Source organism: Dermacentor variabilis, unplaced genomic scaffold (genome assembly GCF_050947875.1).
Source record: "Dermacentor variabilis isolate Ectoservices unplaced genomic scaffold, ASM5094787v1 scaffold_13, whole genome shotgun sequence".
Lineage (NCBI taxonomy): Eukaryota > Metazoa > Arthropoda > Arachnida > Ixodida > Ixodidae > Dermacentor > Dermacentor variabilis.
Genome location: NW_027460291.1, coordinates 14,516,989 through 14,532,490, shown reverse-complemented (window position 1 = coordinate 14,532,490; position 15,502 = coordinate 14,516,989). Strand labels below are relative to the sequence as shown.

The 15,502-nt window shown below is 43.9% G+C and overlaps 1 protein-coding gene across 1 annotated transcript in view; it reads left to right on the top strand.

The window, feature by feature from the left end:
* Nucleotides 1–15,502, top strand: part of LOC142566588 (uncharacterized) — a 610,758-nt gene that overhangs the window by 174,292 nt on the left and 420,964 nt on the right. The window contains exon 4 of the mRNA XM_075677426.1: nt 14,956–15,009. The gene's annotated coding sequence lies outside the window, so the exon portion shown is untranslated. The remainder of the gene's footprint in view (nt 1–14,955; nt 15,010–15,502) is intronic.

The following is a 15,502-nucleotide window of genomic DNA, read 5'->3' as shown; positions in this document are numbered from 1 at the left end:
TGCCTGTATTTATAGTATACTTTTTTTCTTCTTGATATGGATTATTTGGAGCTTGCCTTTCCCCAGTGCGTTGGCTCACGTCACCAAACAAGTGACTCAGTTTTACATATTAATACAAGATTACTTAACACAAGAAAGATGCTGTCGCAGTTCTTCTTGAACAACTTCAGTTAACCTTTAGCGCTATCATGTTGACGGAAACCTGGGGAAAAATGATGATCATGTATTCAGTTTCGACGGTTACAATTTATTTTCCCTAAATCGTCCAAACAAACGAGGCGGGGGTGTGGCCCTGCTCATTACAATAAAAAGAATTGCCATATTGTCCCTCAATTTACTGTAGTAACTGATGACTATGAAATACTAACAATTCAATATAAGCTTGAACTGTTTTCTGTTTTGTATCAACCCCCAGGTGGAAGTATCGCCTGTTTCTGGCGGTTCTTTGAAACTTGTTTGGATTATGTTTGCAATAACAGCTTACACCTGATCTCTGCAGGAGATTTGAATAATAATATGATGGAAGAAAGCAATATCACCCGCGAACTAAATACCCTGTTAAATTCCACTGGATTTGCTAACTTAATTACGACGCCCACTTGTATTACTTGCTCCACAGCATTGGCTTTAGACCTTATCGTGGCAAATATTGACATTATTGTCTACAGCATAGGTACTATCATTTCTTATATTAGTGACCATTGTCCTCTCTTTCTAAATTACCATAACGAACCACACTATAGAAATTTACGAAAGGAGCAGCTCATTACTCAACAAATAACAGCTTAGAGTATTGAATTATTCAAAAACGACCTAATGAATCCAAGCTGGTCCTCTGTAAACGAGAAGAAAACTGCAAATGAAGCTTACGATCACGTCATAAAATTTTAATTCGTATCTACGCGAAACATTTTCCTTTCAAAATTTTCAAACCTGCAAAAAAGTCTAAAAAGCCTTGGGTCACCCGTGAGCATCTGAAAAAAATACCTGTTATCATTGACTCTTGCGCACACGCTCTACGGAAGTGTTAAAAGAATTTAAGAAACTTTGAAATCGGGCAAATGCACAACTTAGTCGTGCTAAAGAAGCCTATTATCGTCGTTTTTTTTAAAAATGCTGGTCGACAACGATGCAACTTCACTTGGAAGCTCATCAATAATACACTTGGGCGCGAAAATAAACATGCTCTACCTGAATCCCTAACACTTGGCGGTCGCTAGTTAACTGGCACATTACTCGCAAATAACTTCAACAACCAATTCCTAAACGCAGTAGCTCCATTTATTGAACATGTGGAATTCGTTACAGGACGTGGTAATATGAAGTAGAGCATCTTTCTTGATGCAACAGATAAAAATGAAGTGTATCGCACTTTTATGTGCTTAAATAATACTTAATCTCTCGATGCCGATAATTGGCACATCTCTCCGTAAAACACGTTATACATTTCAGCATAGAAGTTCTTTCATATATCTTTAACTTAATTATTGAACCTGGAGTTTTTCCAGAAGCTATGAAAAGAGCCAGAGTATCAGTCATTTTTAAGGGAGGAGATCGTAACATAGAAAGTAATCACATGCCTATTTCTGTCCTTCCTGTCTTATTTAAGTGCCAAGAAAAAATTATCTTTCTTCAAATTACGCAGTACTTAAATAAATTTAATGTTCTAACAGATGCATAGTTTGGCTTTCGAAGCGGCAGGTCTACTAAATCTGCACGGCTGACATAGAAAGAAGCTATAGTTTATCGCATTGAAAAAAAAAAACGAATTCACGCCCGGCATTTTTTTAGATTTCAGCAAGACCTTTGATTCCCTCGACCACAGTATTCTTTTGCACAAACTAGAAGCAAATGGCATTCGTGGTAATTGCCTATCTTTACTAGAATCTTATCTTCAAAATAGATTCCAGAATGTACACATCAATAAATGTAGCTCGTCGTTCTTACCTATCACTTGCGGTGTACCGCAGGAGAGTATTCTGGGTCCCCCGATGTTCAATGTTTATATCAACGATATTGTGAACATTCGAAGCGGCAGGTCTACTAAATCTGCACGGCTGACATAGAAAGAAGCTATAGTTTATCGCATTGAAAAAAAAAACGAATTCACGCCCGGCATTTTTTTAGATTTCAGCAAGACCTTTGATTCCCTCGACTACAGTATTCTTTTGCACAAACTAGAAGCAAATGGCATTCGTGGTAATTGCCTATCTTTACTAGAATCTTATCTTCAAAATAGATTCCAGAATGTACACATCAATAAATGTAGCTCGTCGTTCTTACCTATCACTTGCGGTGTACCGCAGGAGAGTATTCTGGGTCCCCCGATGTTCAATGTTTATATCAACGATATTGTGAACATTCGAAGCGGCAGGTCTACTAAATCTGCACGGCTGACATAGAAAGAAGCTATAGTTTATCGCATTGAAAAAAAAAACGAATTCACGCCCGGCATTTTTTTAGATTTCAGCAAGACCTTTGATTCCCTCGACTACAGTATTCTTTTGCACAAACTAGAAGCAAATGGCATTCGTGGTAATTGCCTATCTTTACTAGAATCTTATCTTCAAAATAGATTCCAGAATGTACACATCAATAAATGTAGCTCGTCGCTCTTACCTATCACTTGCGGTGTACCGCAGGAGAGTATTCTGGGTCCCCCGACGTTCAATGTTTATATCAACGATATTGTGAACATGGGCACAACAACTAAGTACATAATATACGCAAATGATTCAACGATACTTACCTATGACATTAACCTGCCACATTTAATATCCAGAGCTAGCGACGTGCTTTCGGAGATTTCCTCCTGGTCAAAAATGAATAGACCTAAGATCAATCGAAATAAAACTAAAGCTGTTATATTTCGTGCTAAAAACAAAATTGTGCCAACTCACCAACCGTTAATTTATGATTCACAGCGAATAGATATTGTTGATACGCATAAAATACTTAGGGTTTACTTTTCATCGAACTTAAGTTGGCATGCTCACGTTAACTACCTATGTAGGATAATATCGTCTGTAATAGGAGTCGTGTCTCGCTGCCGTACTCTGCTGCCACTCAAGGTCAAACTTCAAATATATCACGCGTTGCTTAACTCACATTTAAATTATTGTACATTGATATGGGGCACAACAACAAAAACAAACAAATAAAATCCTTGTTCAACAAAAAAGGATAATTCGCTACATTGGAAACATTGAACGTCTGAAACCACCTGCATATCGTTTGAAAGGTTCACTATAGTTCGGGTTGACAATATTCACTCACATCTTTTGTTGAACACACTCTACTTTTCAAACAGAGAACTATCGGACGTTATTACAACTTTATCATGTCCAAAGCGTCGTGTTATTACAGTACCTTCAAGAAAAACCCACATATGGCCCATACTTCGATTTCGTACAACTTATAAGTATCAAACTTTGGCATACAACGTCCCAACAACACTTAACACATGAAAACACAAGGTGCAGTAAAAAACAGTTGCGTTCTTTCTTTTGTTCTATTGTTCGCTAGTAAAAAATTCTATATCTAGGAATATCTACTATATATACTATGCTATATATATATATATATATATATATATATATATACATATATATCATCATCATCATCATCAGCCTAGTTACGCCCACTGCAGGGCAAAGGCCTCTCCCATACTTCTCCAACTACCCCGGTCATGTACTAATTGTGGCCATGTTGTCCCTGGAAACGTCTTAATGTCATCCGCCCACCTAACTTTCTGCCGCCCCCTGCTACGCATCCCTTCCCTTGGAATCCAGTCCGTAACCCTTAGTGACCATCGGTTATCTTCCCACCTCATTACATGTCCGGCCCATGCCCATTTCTTTTTCTTGATTTCAACTAAGATGTCGTTTACCCGCGTTTGTTGCCTCACCCAATCTGCTCTTTTCTTATCCCTTAACGTCACACCCATCATTCTTCTTTCCATAGCTCGTTGCGTCGTCCTCAATTTCAGCAGAACCCTTTTCGTAAGTCTCCAGGTTTCTGCCCCATATGTGAGTACTGGTAACACACAGCTGTTATACACTTTCCTTTTGAGGGATAGTGGCAACCTGCTGTTCATGATTTGAGAATGCCTGCCAAACGCACCCCAGCCCATTCTTATTCTTCTGGTTATTTCAGTCTCATGATTCGGATCCGTGGTCACTACCTGCCCTAAGTAGATGTAGTCCCTTATCCCTTCCAGTGCTTCGCTACCTATCGTAAACTGCTGTTCTCTTCCGAGCCTGTTAAACATTACTTTAGTTTTCTGCAGATTAATTTTCAGACCCACCCTTCTGCTTTGCCTCTCCAGGTCAGTGAGCATGCATTGCAATTGGTCTCCTGAGTTACTAAGCAAGGCAATATCATCAGCGAATCGCAAGTTGCTAAGGTATTCTCCATCAACTTTTATCCCCAATTCTTCCCACTCCAGGCCTCTGAATACCTCCTGTAAACATGCTGTGAATAGCATTGGAGATATCGTATCTCCCTGTCTGACGCCTTTCTTTATAGGGATTTTGTTGCTTTCTTTGTGGAGGACTACGGTGGCTGTGGAGCCGCTATAGATATCTTCCAGTATCTTTACATATGGCTCATCTACACCCTGATTCCGTAATGCCTCCATGACTGCTGAGGTTTCGACTGAATCAAACGCTTTCTCGTAATCAATGAAAGCTATATATAACGGTTGGTTATATTCTGCACATTTCTCTATCACTTGATTGATAGTGTGAATATGGTCTATTGTTGAGTAGCCTTTACGGAATCCTGCCTGGTCCTTTGGTTGACAGAAGTCTAAGGTGTTCCTGATTCTATTTGCGATTACCTTAGTAAATACTTTGTAGGCAACGGACAGTAAGCTGATCGGTCTATAATTTTTCAAGTCTTTGGCGTCCCCTTTCTTATGGATTAGGATTATGTTAGCGTTCTTCCAAGATTCCGGTACGCTCGAGGTTATGAGGCATTGCGTATACAGGGTGGCCAGTTTCTCTAGAACAATCTGACCACCATCCTTCAACAAATCTGCTGTTACCTAATCCTCCCCGGCTGCCTTCCCCCTTTGCATAGCTCCTAAGGCTTTCTTTACTTCTTCTGGCGTTACCTGTGGGATTTCTAATTCCTCTAGGCTATTCTCTCTTCCACTATCGTCGTGGGTGCCACTGGTACTGTATAAATCTCTATAGAACTCCTCAGCCACTTGAACTATCTCATCCATATTAGTAACGATATTGCCGGCTTTGTCTCTTAACGCACACATCTGATTCTTGCCTATTCCTAGTTTCTTCTTCACTGTTTTTAGGCTTCCTCCGTTCCTGAGAGCCTGTTCAATTCTATCCATATTATAGTTCCTGATGTCCGCTGTCTTACGCTTGTTGATTAACTTAGAAAGTTCTGCCAGTTCTATTCTAGCTGTAGGGTTAGAGGCTTTCATACATTGGCGTTTCGTGATCAGATCTTTCGTCTCCTGCGATAGCTTACTGGTTTCCTGTCTAACGGAGTTACCACCGAATTCTATTGCGCACTCCTTAATGGTTCCCATGAGATAGTCGTTCATTGCTTCAACACTAAGGTCCTCTTCCTGAGTTAAAGCCGAATACCTGTTCTGTAGCTTGATCCGGAATTCCTCTAGTTTCCCTCTTACCGCTACCGCTAATTCATTGATTGGCTTCTTGTGTACCAGTTTCTTCCGTTCCCTCCTCAAGTCTAGGCTAATTCGAGTTCTTACCATCCTATGGTCACTGCAGCGTACCTTGCCGAGTACGTCTACATCTTGTATGATGCCAGGGTTCGCGCAGAGTATGAAGTCGATTTCATTTCTAGTCTCACCATTCGGGCTCCTCCACGTCCACTTTCGACTAACCCGCTAGCGGAAAAAGGTGTTCATTATCCGCATATTACCCTGTTCTGCAAACTCTACTAATAATTCTCCTCTGCTATTCCTAGAGCCTATGCCATATTCCCCCACTGACTTGTCTCCAGCCTGCTTCTTGCCTACCCTGGCATTGAAGTCGCCCATCAGTATAGTGTATTTTGTTTTGACTTTACCCATCGCCGATTCCACGTCTTCATAAAAGCTTTCGACTTCCTGGTCATCATGACTGCATGTAGGGGCATAGACTTGTACCACCTTCAATTTGTACCTCTTATTAAGTTTCACAACAAGACCTGCCACCCTCTCGTTAATGCTATAGAATTCCTGTATGTTACCAGCTATTTCCTTATTAATCAGGAATCCGACTCCTAGTTCTCGCCTCTCCGCTAAGCCCCGGTAACACAGTACATGCCCGCTTTTTAGCACTGTATATGCTTCTTTTGTCCTCCTAACCTCACTGAGCCCTATTATAACCCATTTACTACCCTCTAATTCCTCCAATAATACTGCTAGACTCGCCTCACTAGATAGCGTTCTAACGTTAAACGTTGCCAGGTTCAGATTCCAATGGCGGCCTGTCCGGAGCCAGGTATTCTTAGCACCCTCTGCAGCGTTACAGATCTGACCGCCGCCGTGGTCAGTTGCTTCGCGGCTGCTGGGGACTGAGGGCCGGGGTTTGATTGTTGTATTCATATAGGAGGTTGTGGCCAAGTACTGCACCAGGGTGGCCAATCCTGCTCTGGTGAGAGAGTGCGTTACCGGTTCTGGTCACCGGGATCAGGCCGCACTCCAGACCTGTTTGTGCAATTTCTCAACACACCGTTTTTTTTTCTTTTTTTTTGTATTTCCCGGAGGAGAATTGCGCGGCACCGGGATTTGAATCACGGTCCTCTTACACTGGAGACGGATACTCTACCGTCCCCGCAGGAGTTAAATTAAAAATTGAATTATGGTGTTTTGCGTGACAAAAACCACTTTCTGATTATGCACACCGTAGTGGAGGACTCCGAAAATTTCGACAACCTGGGGTTCTTTAACGTGCACCTAATTCTAGGTACACGGGTGTTTTCGCATTTCGCCCCCATCGAAATGCGGCCGCCGTGGCCGGGGTCCGATCCCGCGACCTCGTGCTCAGCAGTCTAACACCATGACCACTGAGCAACCACGGCGGGTCCCGCAGGAGTTGTACGCCTCATTTAACCTACAGTGGCGCCCTATTTGATCAGTAAAGGTGGACGAATCTGAGCTCGGTTATACCGCATGGATGGCACTCGGCTAGAGAACCTGGTATTTATGACCTGCACATGTGTGGCCACACATAATTGAGGATATATAATTTTTTTTAGGAGGGTTTCCGTACAGTGATAAAAGGAAGGAAAATACCTTTAAAAAAAAAAGGAACATAACATGTGATTTGAACTCGTGATCCTTCAATGTTGCCCGGAAAGGTAGCTTAGTCGGTTGGTTCGTCAAGCCAGCGGTTAATTTCAAGCGCTATAGCTCCTGCTCCGAGCCTCATACTTATGTGGAAAGGGGCTGGTGTTGTCCGCGACAGTCTAAGGGCGGAGAAGAGGTAAGGAAAGGAAAGCAAACTTGCAGCGCCGTGGTTTTAAAGCGCAACCGTGGTAGAGAAACGGAAAGGCGATATAAGCATGCGTGGCCATGATACGCACACGACAAACTGCCTTACAATATTTAGAATTGAGGGGTAGTTTCGTTAACAAACTATAACACGGCAATCAGCACTCGAATATAATTATAACCCTAATAATAATTGTAAATATTCATCTCATCTATAGTATCTAAAGCGCGCGCTGTTTCTTGACTCTGCGTGTAGTAGTTAAGAGAGCGAGTTTAAGGGCGGAGAAGAGGGAAGGAAAAGAAAGCAAACTTGCAGCGCCGTGGTTTTAAGGCGCAACCGTGGTAGATATATATATGGTATATATATATATATATATATATATATATATATATATATATATATATATAATGATAGGTGTAACGTTCAGGGATAAGAAAAGAGCAGATAGGGTAAGGCGACAAACGCGAGTTAATGATATCTTAGTTGAAATCAAGAAAAAGAAAGGGGGGCATGGGCAGGACCCATAATGAGGAGGGAAGATAACCGATGGTCATTGAGAGTTACGGAATGGATTCCAAGGGAAGGGAAGCGTAGCAGAGGGTGGCAGAAAGTTAGGTGGGCGGATGAGATTAAGAAGTTTGCAGGGACAACATGGCCACAATTAGTACATGACCGGGGTAGTTGGATAAGTATGAGAGAGGCCTTTGCCCTGCAGTGGGCTTAACCAGGCTGATTATATATATATATATATATATATATATATATATATATATATACTACTTGCAAATCAGTCATTAAAAGCATTAAAGAAATTTTTACAGCATTTTCAGTATATTTGTGTGAGCGACAAATATGTTGTACTTTGTGTTGTAGCTTGCATATGCATTTTCATGTGCATCATATTTCAAGTGTATTTGTGTGAATCATGAATATGTTATATTATGCATTTTAATCTTCATGTTTTTCATTTTTTCGTTTGTCACGGCGTATCTTAGTCCTCTACCTGCGCACCTTGTATAGCCGCTGCCATGTAACGGTCACCTGGGCCCCGTCAAGCCGTTTTCACAGCTTTTATCCCAGCGAACCTTCCAACATATTGTGTGGTAAATAAACATGAATTTGAGTTTTAATGTCCTCCGGTCGCAAAGGTCCATTTCGCACACTTCAGACGGCAGCTGCCATATCGCCTGCACTTCTTGCGTAGTACCCTCACTTGCTCTCAAATAGATCGAATGAAATCCTGCCCGGGAAAGGGCTAATGTTTGGTGAAGCTAGTGTGATCGCACTAATGAAAGCGAGCGCTCATGAGTTAACTGCACAAGCAGTCTCCGTAGGACACCACCTGAGGTGGATGGCTGTTTGGAACCTGAGAAAGCTGAGATTGAGAATGCCGCTGCGATGGAACCGCAGGAGTTTGGATCCGCAAAGGCAGAGGTCCGGTAGTGACAGCAATTGAATTATTGAAAGAGCCGTTGCCAGATTTGTTTGTAGCGCCTACGACAGAAGGCCTACAGCGGCTGTTGGAGGCAGACAGTTTAGCTTTGAAGTCCAAGCAAAACAAGGACGCCAGCCTGTGGAACATCCGAAGCAACCTAAGCGAAGTTGTTGCACGGAAAAATATGAATTTTATTAGAGTGGCGGCCAGCTGGTCGTGCCTCAGGCTTATCGACAAGATCTTTCACGCTTTTCGCATGGAAGCTCTTGGGCTGGTCACTTAGGTTTCAACAAAACTAAGGGTCCGCTACTACAATAGTACTATTGGCCAGATTGTTTCCCCGCGCAGAGCAATTTGTAAGAACTTGCGACACATGTCAGCTCGCGCGGAAGCCGGGTGAAAAGGCAAGAGTGCCGATGAATCTAGTGCCGATTATCACTGACCCCTTTCGGCGAGTCGTAGTCGACACACTAGGTCCACTTCCAGTAAGAGCCTCTGGATAGCGTCATATTTTTTACAGCGATTTACTTCTCTACCAAGTTCATATAAGCGGTCCCACTTAAAGAACTTAGTTCGGGGGAAATGGTTAATGCGCTCCTTTCAATTTTCGCGCCACGTGGATTTCCACCGTAGTACAGTCTGGCCGAGGCATCGTATTTACCAATGCCGTAACCATGATCTTTGTAGAACGATGTGGGGTTAGACTCATGTGGGGTGAGGCATCAGCAGTCCAATTCCTTAGACAAGGTACACGCTATTATGATGCGCGCGTTAACGGCGTTATTCTTCGAAAGGAAGACAGACTGGGAGCGGTTCTTGCCTACTACCAGGTTTTTGTTGAAGACTGCGCCGTATGAAGCAGCCAGTTTTTTTGTTGTTGCCAGCAGAGGTAGTATATGGCCGCTTGCTCAGATCGCAGCCATCGCAGAATACAAGCTCGTGGTGCCGTGGGAAGGTAACTGCCTGGCACGAACTGCCTTAAAAACTTGCCTGTAAAACGGAAGGTAAAGCAGGTTTATCACTGTAATCTGCTCAAGCTTTACAGGGAATCGGAAGCTGTTCTATCTGTTATGGTAAACGTTCCTGAAGGGATTCCGGTAGAGTTTGCGCGGCTCGTGTCAGTCACTGACAGAGAGGCTAGGGAGCAACTAATTAGGGAACTAATCTCTCAAGCGCAGCTGGAGCCTGAACAAGTTACGGAGCTGCAGCAAATCCTGCAAGGATTTCAGGATTTATTTGTAGATAGGCGAGGAGGCACATTTGTTCTTACACTTGAGATACAGCTTACGTCTTCAGAGCCGGTACGTTCAAAGGCTTATCGAGTGTAAGCGTGCCAAAGTGAGATTATGGATGCGCAGGTGGAATAAATGTTGACTCTAGGTTTGATCGAGCCCTGCTAGAGTGATTAGACCTCGCATTCGATTGTAGGTGAGGTGCCGGCAAGAATCCGCGTCCTTGCGTAGACTACAGGAGGCTAAGTACAATCACTAAAGATCAGATTTATCCTACACCAAACATCAAAGAGCGCATCGAGAAAGTTAGCAGTGCCCGACGCATTTCAACCCTGGATCTAGTTCGAGGCTACTGGCAGGTTGCACTCACCGACCGGACTAGCAGATATTCCGCCATCAGGCCTCCGTTGGGAGCGCTCTGCCCTAGAGTCTTAGTTTCAGTTTGAAAAATGCGCCGTACTGTTTTTCAAGCCTTGTGCACAAAGTGTTGCGAGAACAGGAAGAGTTCTGCATGCCTTGCATAAATAATGTTGCGTTATATTCTGCACCCTGGTGGAAGCATGTGAAACATCTGAGGACAGCGTTGGCTCGCCTGGGCGAGGAAGGCTTTACTGTCGAGGAACCAAAATGCTAAATGGCGCAAGCTGAAGTGATCTATCTCGGTCACGTAGTCGGACAGGGCCGTCGCCATCCCTCTGAGCTAAAGGTTGCTCCGATACGAGATTTCCCGCAGCTTCGCACAAAGACCGATATCCGATTATTCTTGGGGGTCACCGGGTACTACCAGCGGTACATCCTTAGGTATTCTGAACTATGTGGTGCTCTAACTGATGCTCTTCGAAAAACTGAGCTACAGAATGTCCTATGGGACAAAAAAGGAATCCTCTTTTAATGCCCTGAAGAGCGCGCTGGCGAGTTAGCCCTTGCTAAGCTCGCCGGACTACACGAGACAATTTGTGATTAAATGTGATGGGAGCGAGCGAGGCATGGGCGTCGTGCTATGCCAAAAGGGAGAGAGTGACGAGGAGCCCCCTTTCTTTTACGCAAATCGGAAACTCATTAGTCGAGAACAAGGCGTACTGCGCTTCTGTAAAAGAGAACGCATGCCGCGTACGGGCTTATCAAAAAATTGTCTTGCTATCTTTCGGGCTCGAGATTCGTCATCGAAAGAGATCATTCTCCTCTGAAATGGCTGGAGCTGGAGTCTCGCTTTACAGCAGTATTTTGTTGAGATACGCTATAAAAAGGTGACAATCAATGGCAACGCCGATCGCTTAAGTCGAGGTCCCTCAATCGAGAATCAGCCTCAATGTTTGATAGAACTAGTGCTTTTTTCCTGACGTAGGATTAGAAGTGCCTTATTTTGGTTGACGCAGTTGGGCTTAGTCATGTCATGTGAAGCGTATAAGACATTCATGCGTGTGCTTAGTGCTGTAAGTTGTGTAAAAGTGTCACATTTGAGAGGAAATTAAGCCTGGCGGAGCTCAGCGAGAATTTGTATGGTGCTTGTTGGCTGAGTGGACGAGTCCCAGTGTAGTTCTGCACACGTGTGATATGAATGAGAAAGTGTAGCAGACCCTTCTGAGGAATCTAGACTCGTACCGACACATTGAGCGACGTGGGAAAAAGGCCACAGTGTTTCATTCTCCGGAGAGCTGTGTCACAACCAACGACGACTTCAAGCCCCCACGTGTGTCATCCTTGTTGTCGGCGATGTCGCCCCCAGCCGATAGGGATGTTTCTCGGCGGCGGCGGGGTCTCTTACAGTTTAGTCTGTGCGTCAATGATTGGAAAGGATGCCAAGCGCTTGAGATACGACGTGCGTAATCGTCACGCCCGTCTACATGCAAAGACTTGTCGGTCGGGTGTGTGCGACAGGATTATGCATGAGTGCAAGTATTCCGCTCCTTCGTCGTACGTTCAACCATTCTACACCAAAGAATGCGTTCTCTCCGCGTACCTCTGTTTTGGTTGACCCGATATGTACTGACAAGGTCAGCTACCAGGAGGCAAGAGAGAATGAGGTTGCCTGGATGGCGGAGGTTATAAAAAGACGAGGGAGACGCCACGTAGTGATACAGCTTCCCTGCCCTTGCGTGCAGTAGTGCGCACGCTGAACCTTTTTGCATATTTTTGTTGTGGAGCGCACTGCTCACCCGTAATGATGTATTAAAATTCTGTTGTTGTTTTTACATCACCTCGTCTTCCCTGCCGAACCCTCTGCGATGGTCAACCTGCTTCAAGCTCCAAGCAGACATTGTTGAAGTTCGCGGAAACCACGGCTCAGAAAGATCTGCTGGCAGCCTTAACAGCCCTTATACCTTCCTAGTCAAACAGCTTGAATACTTCTAAGCATGCAATGAATATCAACTGCGTTTTCTTGCCTGACGTTTTTTCGATAAGTATTTTCGCCATTTCTCTTGTGGGTAATTAAAGCATGTGAAGCCGGAACTATCACTGAGGCCGAGTGGACGCATGAGAAGTATGCGCTCAGGCTAACGCAAACATTGAAGGTACACATGAATGACATAGTTATTTAGTTGTCAGCAGCATGCTGCAAGCACCACAGCCTTGATGCGATGTTCGTTCAGTCCTTCAGTGCAATCTATACGATAAGCACTTACGCCACTCATTACCACACCAATGTCGTACCTTCGTCCCAAGGCACTGAAGTGATCGAACTGCTCGCCGCCGAGAGAGCGGGCAATACAGCACAATTGGAGCGTCGTAAATGGTGACCTCGCTGATACAATACGTTTCAAAGACCACGCTTAGCGTCGAGGACGCTTCACATTGTTCACTTCGAGGTACCAGGCCACTGTGACTGGATTTCTCATGCCGTCATAATCACCTCACTCGCGCAGCACCGCAAGGCTCGCCGATTGGAAGAAAATTCTTGCGCTGAATTCACAAACGCGTATGAAGAGGAGGAAACTATAGAAGGAACATCGCACGAAGCGAGTGAAAATCGTGAGTGAGGTACTTTCGCCTAGCGCTGGTGTTAAGCCGGGGTTTAGGATAAGCATCTCCAGCGAAATATAAGACGACGGTGGCTGTCGTCTGCTGTCAGTTTTCTTTGTCTTCTGGTCTTCTCAAGGCCCGTTGCCTGTTACTGTCGTTGAGCATGCAAAACAAGGACTTAGTAGCGTCTTTCTGAGCTTCATACTGTGCGTTTTTTTTTCAAAGAAGAAGTGTCTAAAGCCATACCCTTCAATATGGTTATATAAATATGAATTTCTCTCTGTCTCTCTCTCTCTCTCTCTCTCTGTGCGCGTGTGTGTATACTTATCAGACAATTCTTCGCTTCGTTCGTGAGGTGTATTTTATTTCACAGCTTCACTCTTGTTCAAGCACTCCACATGATTCTGGTATCAATGGTGGTACGTGATCTTATTCGACATGTTTTATATCTTATGGTATCAACGTCCCGCTTCATATCATATACAGAATTCCCATCCGTCGTACGCGTGCGATGGTTCCCACCGTAGGCCACAGAACGAGCGAAACCGTGGGCACAGATACTACATTGCTTTGACTCAGTGCTGAATTGAAAATATGAGCTTTGTTATAGAAGGCTGAGTCCAACAGCACGGAAGATGACAGGGAATTGCGCAAAAGCAGCAAGTTTTCATAATTAGAAATGCTCACGCGTTTTTCATTGTCGCATCATGCATGCAGAATTAAAGCCTCAAAGCGTTGGAAAATATCATCACCTGCAGCCCTACTAGCGAGAGAAAGCTAAAATTAAAAAAAAAGGAAGATAGAAGTGCTCAAAACACATCAATTACAAAGTTGACGGTTGTTAAGGACGGACAGCACACTTCTATTTGCTAACACCAAATACAGTGTCAGAAAGAGTATGAAAATTCGAGCTGTTGCGCGCCCACAGAAACTTAGCCTATCAGACAATAGACATGAGTTCGCCGCACGCTATTAATGTTACTGCCTTCCACAGCAGCGCACGCTCAGTATAATTATGCACCGTTGCAGCTCAATGCACTTTCAGAAAACAAATCAGAGTGCGCCACAAAGATATGCTAACGCGGCACCCTTGGCTATTAGTTGTAGCCTCTGGCCAATCAGTCGCAAGCGCGCGTTCCAGCGCTTACGCGCGTCAGCTCGAGCGGCGCCCATAGGTATAATTATGTCTGTAAGACTGCCACACCTCTATCGTAGAAATGGCTTCTTAAGCAGTCATCTGGTATGGCTGTTTAGGCTTCGTGAATCGACTTACACGTACTATTGGCGAAAGCCCTGAAGTTCGACTTTACTACACTTACCTATACGCAGTTTTTGGACTAGAGCGCTCGTGTTTGGAACGGCGGGCATCGCAAGCTAGGTAATTTTGCGAGCAGTTTTAGCTTCATCAACACACCTTTATGGTTTCTGTTTCTTACGCAAAAATTTGTTCTTAAGTTGGTTTAGTGAATTCCGCCCCTGTATCTTTCTACTCCGGCGCAGCGCCTCTCTGGCTATTATGCATGGGTTACAATGCACCTGTTTTGGCCAGTTTGTGGACAACTTTTATTTCTTGTGTTGAAGACCATTCTTTCCTAATGTTCTGTACATGGTCTACGTCCGGCCGAACAAAAAAAAAGGAAGGCCGACTGAAGTTGTGTCCTGTTTTACTTTCCTAACAGGCGAGATGTCCAGTTATTGATTGTATTATCCAGATACATTGCGACTTGCGAACTTTTATTAGAAGTAGCAATTAGAAAGCAAACAAAGAATTTTTTTGATCACATTTATTCCAAGAAATTATCTTGTTCGCGGTCTGATGAACGGGCCCTAATATGGATATTTTCGTGTTATTTTGTAGAAAGGGCTGATGCTACCTGGGTCCATCACTTCGTCTGGAAAAGTTGCGTAGAGGGTAAGTCTCTGTGTGAAACTCTTAGCTATTTTTTTTCTGTTTTGCAGGTGGGAGGTGGCACACAAGGAAGTTAGTTACTTGTGCGTACGAGCTTTTGAACCAATTGTCTTTGTCGGATACCAAGTATCTGAGTAGTCCAAATATACTTAGCATGGACAACCATACATGAACAAGAAAGTTTCGCTTACGTATATTCATTTAACCTAATGAAACATAAGCAAATTGTCCACGGATATATAGTACAACTTAACAATAGCATTCAAACTGCCAGTGCGCGCGGCTTTTCCGTCCATAAGTACCGGCCAGAAGTTCAGGACGAACAATACCTCTTTTCAACGAAGAAAGTACTAGCTTCTTCAAGATTTTTTTTAGGAGAGAGAAAATAGACGTGGCGTGTTCGCTTCCCCTTTTCATAAAGACTGGTATTAGTTGCGCTACCCCTAAGGAAGTCTAACGTGGCGCTAACCGCACGTCGAACCTTCCAAGGCCGCCC